An 8,613-nucleotide genomic window follows, 5' to 3' on the forward strand; every position below is an offset into this window, starting at 1 on the left:
AGTATAAAAATCTCATTTTTCTGGGGTTTTTTGACTGTTCTAAAGAGAATAGCATTGCAACACTGGTAGAACAATGTCCATGCTAAACACACTCCACCAGATTCTCCGCAGCTATCCCGAAGCCCTGACAGCACAGACCTCCCCAAGTTGGGACACTTTCTAACCAATTTCTCTCCGTTTCTTTCTCCTTTTGTCTGTCTGTAGAGTCGGTTTTTCTCTGTGCTTTCTTGCTGGCCTTGTCCCTTCTGATTTTCCTCAATTCATCATTCATGAGGCTCTTGGGGTCCTGACTTGTTTCAGTACAAGTGACTGCATGCGTAACAGGAACAGGCATCCTGATCTCAGTGCCTGGACATTCCCTTCCCTTCGCTGATTGGATTTCAATCACTTGGGCTTCAATCAGGCATGTAAAGCAGTGTGTGGAAAAAGGATGCTTGGGGATTAAGGGTCTCAGGAGCTTTGACAGAGAAAGTCCATCAGCCCCTTGGTTCCCAGTCTGGTTTATGTTTGCTCAGGCGTCTTTGGCTGAGAAGGGGATTCGTGATTCCTGTCAGGCCAGGGTGTGCCTGGCTTCTGCAGCACAGTCCAGATCATCTGAATGAAACCACATGCCACGTAAATTTAACCAGTTACTGCACCACAAGGTACCCATCAGTCTGATAAATGGCACAAACACCGCTCCTGGAGGCCTTGTCCTTCTTGAAGGAGCAGTGGAAGGGCAGGAGTCCGAGTGAGCAGCAGCAGGGAGGGCAGCACATCTGCAGGGAGAGCTGAGCTGAGGTCTGCAGCCCTGGCTCTGCTGCTGGGTGAGTTGCAGGGCTGTGTCCCCTCAGGCTGACTCATGTTTTGGATGGCCCATAAGAATAACACTGTTCGTGCTGAAAAGAGAAGATGCAAACGCCTTTTGTGCCTTATCAGGTTACATTTCATGCATTGTGCCGTAAAACACGAGGCATCTGAACAGAATTGTCTGTGTTGACTGCAGCTACTGTGACACTGAACAGGCAAGGCAGCAGTGGAAACAGCAAATTGTCAGCCCTGGGATCAAGCACACACAGATTTGAAACATTTTCCCTTGCAGATAGGTTTGTAGGGGTGTGCACAGCCCCTGTGTTGCCCAGGCTCCTGATTAAACATGGGCCTTCTGCAGTGCTCTAGCCAGGATGGCTTGGGAAAACCTGCTTTTCTAAATCACACCAGTCAGGGAAACTGCTGAAACCACATCTGCAATCCACTGGGAGAAGCTATATATTTAGGATCTCCTATTTCTGACAGGATCTGCTGTGCTTGTGCTGCAGATGCCTTTTGCTTGTGTGGATTGAAGCTGTAGGGGGGCATCAGCCACTCCAAAGATTACCCCAAAGCAATAATTAAAGCCAATTGCCCATGCTAATGATCTGTATGTGACTAGTGACCTTTAGACTGGGATTTTGAGACATCAAGTAGGTCTTCTCACTGGGCTTCAGGATGTTTAGAAATCTCAGGCAAATAGCCAAAGTCCTCTTTCTTTAATGTCTTTAAAAACCCTCAAGCTCAAGTAGGGCATATAACCTGGGAAACTAAATGTTTTGTAGGTGGATGTACTAAAATTAGGTGCAAGCAACTTTTTTGCATATCAAGCAAGCAGAGCCACCATGCACATTGTGTTGGTAGACCTTATTTCTGAATATCCTGGTGATGTATCATAAAACATAAGTGGAACAGCTGGGACCAGCTTGGGTGTAGCTGTGGGGTTATAGCAAGTGATTCTCAGGGCGTGGGCTTTGTGTCCATCTGGTTTTAAGTACATGAGCGGTAGCTTTTTCCCACTGTTTACAATTGCAAGCATTAAAGCTGTTCTAGAAGGTTGACTAAGAAGTTAAATATTTAGGCCCAGGTACCGCAGCCCATTTGTGTGAAGCTGTCGCTTACTTCAGTGAGAATTCAGCTCCAAAAATGGCTATGGACTCAAATCTCATGACAAGGCAAGTTAAAAGTTTGGCTTCTTTATGTATTGCTAAAAAGGATGGGTGGCTGCTGTAGCTGAAAACCCATCCTAGAAGGATTTTTGTTCAGCTTGAGTAAACCCTTCATTTTCTGTAAGGGCACACCATTTTGGGGAACCACAAGTCTTGGAATGTATCTGAACGCTCTTAACCTGTCTTATATAATGCACAGAAGCTGGTTTTAGCTCTAAGCAGTGCATCCTCTTGTAGCCCAGTGCACTGAAGTGCACATACGGATATAGGTGTCTGTGCCCATCTGTGTGATCATACATAAATACACTGGAAACCACGCTTCAAGAATGCCAAACCTGCCATGGCAAAGGTCTGGAAATCAGAAAATCTACGTGACTTCATGGCTAATGTGCCCATGATGCAATTTTCAGTAAGGTATTTATGTAACTATTTTTTTGCTAGATGCTTGCTTCATTAAGTGTGCAGGATGAATTGATTTATTTGAACTGGTAATTGTCCAAACCCTACCACTGCTGCCATCCAAGACCACCAGTTCTCTGTCTCAAGCCTCTCATTACTTTGGTTCTTTAAATTATCCCTCATGCTAGTGGTAGCTGAGACATTAGGAGGGCTGCTCCTGTCGGTGCTGTTGTTCCCTGAGCATTCCAGCACTTGCCCATGCCCATATCTCTGACCTGTAATTGCCCCCACTTATTTCTGGTGGGTTTGATAACCCAACTCTTCCCCTAGCAAAGAGGAGTTCTGTTTCTTCAGCCACAGAGCTGAGCTTTCACTGTGATCACACACCGTGGACTGCCTGAGGCTTGTCAGGAATTCAGAGATATGATTTGCTATTAAAGTGGAGGTAAATGGATGTTCTTCCTCTGTTCTTCCTTATTGTCTACAAAGCACATTGACTTTCCCAGCCAGGTCATTCCTGGCAGCAACACAAGCCCTTCTCAAAGTCCCATATGAAATATTTGAGACTGCCTGGCAGCTGAAGTGACTGGCACATCACAGGAGGGGCACATCTTTGCAGACACTTGTAGGCTGCAGCTGCAAATAGCTCCAAAATGCTGCATCAGATACTCAGTGACCAGGGAACGTGCAGTACATGCACATGGGATTTACAGGCTGAGTGCAAAGTGCAGAAGGAGGTAAATTTAATGTCAGCATCTCATTTTTTTAGTCCCCACATGACTTCAATCAGCAGTTCATGCCATTCATCTATGATTTAATTAATTTAGCGTTAATAGTTACTACAAGAGCGGTGTTAGTCATCAAAGTTTGAGAAAGCCCCTTCTATGGATATTTTGAATTGTTGCCACTTTTGCTGATGTCCTTCATTATAAAGTAGCATATTTTGGATTCATGTCTGTTTTCCCAATCCAGGTGGTGACTGTGCAAGGTGGTTTTCAGAGAGAGCCAGGGCTCAGCAGCAGGAGCAGCCAGGGAGCTCCCACTGAGGCTCCTGGCACGCACCAAAGCCAGGGAGGGTCAGCTGTAGCACAGCATCACAAGTGAGTGTCTGCACTGCTGCTCTCTCACCCAGTCTGATGCCTGACTCCTCAATAATTTTGACTCTACCAAGGAGTTTATTTGGGGAGCTACTCTCTTGTGTGTAAATCCATGAGGATGACACTTTGCCAGATGGTGGATATGGAGATGTTGGAGATGTGGTGCACCCAATGCAATGGCAGCCCTTGCAGTCTGCCCCAGCAGCCCAAGCCAAGCTCAGTAACTTCAAGGTGCCAGGGAAAAAATGGAGTAGATGAAGAAGAAGCTCAAGATCCTCCATCTTGTCTCCTATCTACCTCTATACTAAAATCCCAAAACTCTAAATTTCTCACCCTGTGACAAACCACACTATTCTCTATTATCTACTTCACACACTTGTAGACTCCAATCCTTCCCAAAGTCTTGGAAGCTTTCTCCATGGGCAAAGGTTAAAGGCAGTGCTTCCCTGGGACTCAGGACCCCTCAGAGAAATATTCCCTGTTCCCAGGTTCCAGCATTTAGTTAATGTTGGAAGTCTCATTTGGTTAATGAAGTGAATGGAACATAGTTAATGAAGGGATGACTCCTGACAACAGGAGTGGTAACACAATGGTTTGTGCTCCTCTGTCGGAGGAGCAGATCAAAGCCACCTGTGGAGCTGCAGACTAATATCACCAGAGGCTTCCTCTGTGTGAGTGACAGACAGACAGACAGGCAGGACCATGACTTCATGGTGAAACCAGTCCTGGGTCTGTGCAGCAAGGTGAGCCAGCCCAGCGCTGAGCCAGAGCTTTCCTGTGCTGTGACAGGGGCTCAGAGGGTGACAAAGCCAGCTCTGCCTGCTTTGTTTTCCCGTGAGAGCCCTTGTTCAGCACAGCTCCGCTGCTGGTGCTCGTGGCTGGGTGTGCAGTCTCCAGATGGGATCTGGGCAAGTCCAGGCAGGATGGATGGGGCTGTGTGGCTGTGGGTGTGCTGCAGCCTGGCACTGCACAGCACAGAGGGTGTCACAGGTCACTTGGGAGGGTGTTGGATGTGTGAAGAGTCAGTGACAGCCACCACTTCGTGCCCACCTTGGAGCCAAGCCTGATCTGGGCTGGGCTGGCCAGGTGTCCTGAAGCACACCCACACTGCAGCCCCAACTCCATTAACTGCTAACACCTTCTCAACGTGGAAGAGCTGAGGAAATATAAGAAAATACAGAGCAAATCAGCCAAAGATGTGCCAAAGGCCAGCTCCCCCTGCTCTGTCAGCGTGTGCCAGCTGCAGTTCAGGCCTCTCAATGGAGCTCTGATGCCTCTGATGAGGGGGTTTAGGTGCCGTGTGCTTGGGAAGGTTCCCATAACTCACCACAGTGATGTGGTCCCCCCTAAAACCCAATTTTATATCCTCATGAAGGTCCACAAGAGGCAGATCTGGGCCCTCTGAACCTCACAAAAGCTTTTTTGCTCTCCACAGATCTCTGTGCCTGATGTTATTCAAGTGATTCTATACAAAATGTGTCTTGAAGGGTGTCAAAACACAAGGTTACAATCTTCCATGGCATTTCATTCTTCCAAGCACAGCCCCTGAAGCCCTGTGATGGAAAGGGGGTCCTCATCTGAATTTACCTAAAAAAGAAACCCAAAAAAGAGAATTCCAGCTCTCATTGCTGGAGGGAAACATAGAAAAATGTAGCTTCGGTGAACAGCAAATGCTCAGAAACAAGAATCAAATCCACAAAAAAGATCCTCCCAGACAGCACCTTTGGAAGCTGAGACGAGACAGGAATCCCCCCGAGTGAAAACCAAGATATTAAGCACGTGAGCAAATATGTTTTGGGCATGAATCATGGTGCCTTCCATTTTTGTGGGATTCTCTGGGTTTGGGGATTTTTTTCTTTGGGTTTTTTGGGGAGTTTTTCTCTGGTTTTTTGCAGGTGTGTATAATTACAGCCCCAGGATGTGATGAAACATTTAGTGATTTGCTGTAACTTCAGATGCCACAAGCGGTGTTAGCAGGTAGGTGCTGTGCACATCCTGGAAAATACGTGTCTCCAGCTGAAAATTCCAAGTCATCACTTCAGGATGTCAACCACAGAAAATACAGAATGCATAGACAATTGCACTTAAATTACGTGGGGGAACTCTGATGTTTTTAATTTTACCTTTGCAAGAGTACATGACAGGATTCTGAGCTAGAACCCATTGGTTTCTACATCTTTAGTTTCTAGCATGTGTAAATACATACAGACACACAGACACACACTTTTTCCATGAACAAGCCCTTGAGATGTGCCATGGGAGCATCAGTGTCCGTGCGCAGCCCTTTGGCTGGTGGCTGGACCCCAGGACCATGTTCATGGCAACATCTGAGTGCCTTGGAAGAAAAACATCAGTTGCCATGTGGCTTCTTCCTTCTTTGTGTCTTGTGACTGCACTGGTGCCTTGGTTATTGTAGCTTCCACCTCTGCCTCCTTTAGTGCTGGTGTTTGTGTAAGCCCATATGTTACCCATGCTATTTTTCTATTTATTCATTTATTTAGAAGCTTCAGTGTCAAAGGATTGTATTTGTGTTCCCTTGTGAAGGTGAGACTATGAAGCCAAGGCATTTGTCATCAAAGGGCACTCTGGAGCCTACAAAACACGGTGGTTTTCACACAAAGGCTTTATTGTCACCAGGTTGGTTTGCAGGAGGACTGAGAGCAGCCCAGCCAGGAGCTGCAGAGCCTCGCTGACACTCTCCAGCTTGTCCCTGGGATTTGTGGGACCCAGAAATAAAAACAGGAAATGTGCTGTGGCTTCACTGGCTGTAAATAGTGCCCGTCCCTAGGCTGTGTGACATCCCTCCCAGGCACAAACAGCAATCACAGCCCTGGCAGACACATTATATCCCTGCCTGCTGCCCTCATCCTCCCTCTGCAGCCTCACCGTCAGTCCTGACACCTCCTAACACTGTCCTTGGCACTGGTGGCAGGGCGGCACTGGCGGCACTGGTGGCACTGGTGGCAGGGTGGCACTGGTCGCACCCTCCTGGCTTGGTGTCTCAGCACATTTCATTTCCTTCCCTTGCACCTGCCAGGCCACAGAGAACGTGGCACCCTCCCCAGAGCCAGCTGCGTCACCTGTGTGTCCCCAGGGCCACCAGGGTGCCAGGCTGGCCCCGCAGCCGGGAGTGCCCAAGCCAGCAGGGACGCAGAGGCACCAGGCAAGCCCAGGGAGTGGCTCTCACCCCGGGCTTGGGGTTTGTGGGGTTCTGCCCTCCACAAACCTCCACGTGACCCCAAGCATCTCCATGCTCCATGGGAAAGCTGGATGTAATATCTGAATGGTGTTGGTTTCCTCCTTTAGCTGAAGCTGCTGTGTGGTAAAAATCCCAGTGATTATCAGGAGAATAATCCCCTTCCCTCTCATCAGCCAGAGGCCTGCCTGCCTTTCAAAGGAAAAAATTATGGAAGATTGTTTGAGCAAGGGAAGAAGGAAATTTCAAGGAAAGGAAAGGAAATTTCAAGGAAAGCAAAGGAAAGGAAATTTCAAGGAAAGGGAAGGAAATTTCAAGGAAAGGAAATTTCAAGGAAATTTCAAGGAAAGGAAATTTCAAGGAAAGGAAAGGAAAGGAAATTTCAAGGAAAGGAAATTTCAAGGAAAGAAAGGAAAGGAAATTTCAAGGAAAGGAAATTTCAAGGAAAGAAAGGAAAGGAAATTTCAAGGAAAGGAAAGGAAATTTCAAGGAAAGGAAATTTCAAGGAAAGGAAATTTCAAGGAAATTTCAAGGAAATTTCAAGGAAATTTCAAGGAAAGGAAAGGAAAGGAAAGGAAAGGAAAGGAAAGGAAAGGAAAGGAAAGGAAAGGAAAGGAAAGGAAAGGAAAGGAAAGGAAAGGAAAGGAAAGGAAAGGAAAGGAAAGGAAAGGAACAGGAGAAGGGGATGCTGGGGCTCATCTCTCTCTGACAGATCCCAGCTAGACCCTCATGTGCACTTCCCCCAAACCATCTGTGGATGCTCAGCCATTGGGAGACATCTTCTTGCCAGATTTGTGGGACTTCAGCATCGCTAATCTGGAGGGAGAGGGCTGGCAGGACAACCATTCCCTTCTGAGTGGGACAGGGAGGAGTTTGTGTTTCCTCACTCCCTGACAGTCGGGCACTGAGGGGGCCCCGGGTGCCAGCCACAGCTCTGGCTGTGCCCTGGGGCTGGGGGCATGCAGGGGGGCACTGGCACCTCTCTGCACACACACACACAGAGCTGTGGCCCTGCTGAAGGGGCCCGGGTTACCAGCACAGCACAGGTTTAATTGCACTGCAGAGCTCGTTACCACAGGAAGCAGGGGAGGCCAAGAAGGAAGAGTTTAGAACAGGATCAGCCATTCACAGGGACAATAAGAATATCCAGAGATTTCATCACTCATGCCGATAAAGATTTTGGAAAGGATGCACAACTCTTCACCTCGGGGTTTAAGCCAAGTGGAAGAGGCTGAGGGCCTTGGTCTGAGAGGAGGGGAGTTCAGGGGCAGATTACCTCACTGTCTGGCTATGGCTGTGGCCCTGTGCCTCCCCACACCACGGAGCTGTGCCAAGGCTTGGGACCCTGGGCTGCGCCAGGGCCATCTCCTGTCCCCTTGCCCAGCAGTGCCCTGGGACAGGTGATGCTTGTCTGTCCATAGCAGGGAGGGAGGGATGGGGGAGCTCTCCCAGCTCCATGGAACAAACCCTAGGAGGGCCCTGTCCATGCCTGTGCTCGGGCTGTCCCTGCCAGCCCCCAGTGAGCGCTGGTGGCACTTGGGGGGAGCCTGGAGCTGCCCTGGTCCCTGGAGCCAGGGATCCTGGCGGGGCCGCCGAGGGGGGCAGTTACACTTTAACCCAGCCAGCCCACAGAACCTGCTGCTGGGAGTGCCTGTCTAATGATTAAAGGGCTAAATGAGGAGACCTGAACTCCCTGTGCTCTCCCCAGCCTTGCTACCAGCACTCATGGAGACAGGCAAGCCAGGGCTTCACCTCACAGCAGCCAAGCCAGCCTGGTCACTGCTGGGTCCTTCAAACCCCAGAGTCTTCACAAGGGCTTCTTACTCATCTCTTGGTTTTCTAAACCCAGTGAATGGCTTGGCTCACCCCTTTGCACCAGGACTGTGGAGGAAGAGCAAGGAGGAGAGCTGCAGTGGGAGAGCCATTCCCTGGCCTGCTCTCCACCCCATGGACCTCGGCATTC

Source organism: Ammospiza nelsoni, chromosome 5, assembly GCF_027579445.1.
Source record: "Ammospiza nelsoni isolate bAmmNel1 chromosome 5, bAmmNel1.pri, whole genome shotgun sequence".
NCBI lineage: Eukaryota > Metazoa > Chordata > Aves > Passeriformes > Passerellidae > Ammospiza > Ammospiza nelsoni.